The following is a 1,052-nucleotide window of genomic DNA, read 5'->3' as shown; positions in this document are numbered from 1 at the left end:
TACATATGAACATATTTCACATTCTCCCGTGCAACTCGGCTGCTAGTCCTCCTTTCATGCAGAATGTTAATGTCCGAGCTCATTTCCAAGGCACCAAAGCCAGCTAAAAAGTCAATAATCGATACCTAAAACTTGAATTGTACTACTTCATCCTGGCTATTACATCAACTTAGAAGCTTCATCTGTGTTCTATTATGCTGCTTTTAGTGTCCCCGCATACCGCAGCACGCGACATAGCTACGAAATCGATTAGTACAACCGTCTCATAGAGAAGAGCGGCCAATGTGACGATCTGGCTTTAAGTCGATTCGATAACAAAGGACGAAAACTGACGTGTTTCTCAGGTTTTTACTACATATGAACACTTTTCACATTCTCCCGTGCAAATAAGCTGCTAGTCCTCCTTTCATGCAGAATGTTAAGGTCCTAGCTCATGTCGAGGGCACAAAAGCCAGCTATAAAGTCTTAATCCATACCTAAAACTTGAATTATACTACTTCTTCCTGGCTATTACATCAACTTAGAAGCTTCATCTGTGTTCTACTATGGTGCTTTTAGTATCTCAGCATACTGCAGCACGCCACATAGCTTTGCAGACGATAAGTACAACCGTTTCAGAGAGAAGAGCGTTCAATGTGACGATCTGGCTTTAAGTCGATTCGATAACAAATGACGAAAACGGACGGATGTCTCAGGTTTTTACTACATATGAACACTATTCACATTCTCCCGTGCAACTCGGCTGCTAGTCCTCCTTTCATGGAGAATCTTAAGGTCCTAGCTCATGTCCAATGTACCAAAGCCAGCTAAAATGTCAATAATCGATACATAATACTTGAATTGTATTACTTCTTACTGGCTATTACATCAACTTAGAAGCCTCATCTGTGTTCTACTATGGTGATTTTAGTGTCTCCGCATACCGCAGCACGCGACATAGCTTTGCAGACGATAAGTACAACCATTTCAGAGAGAAGAGCGGCCAATGTGACGATCTGGCTTTAAGTCGGTTCGATACCAAATAACGAAAACGGACCGATTTCTCAGGTTTT

Source organism: Schistocerca gregaria, unplaced genomic scaffold (genome assembly GCF_023897955.1).
Source record: "Schistocerca gregaria isolate iqSchGreg1 unplaced genomic scaffold, iqSchGreg1.2 ptg000386l, whole genome shotgun sequence".
NCBI lineage: Eukaryota > Metazoa > Arthropoda > Insecta > Orthoptera > Acrididae > Schistocerca > Schistocerca gregaria.
Note: the sequence above shows the minus strand (reverse complement) of the source record.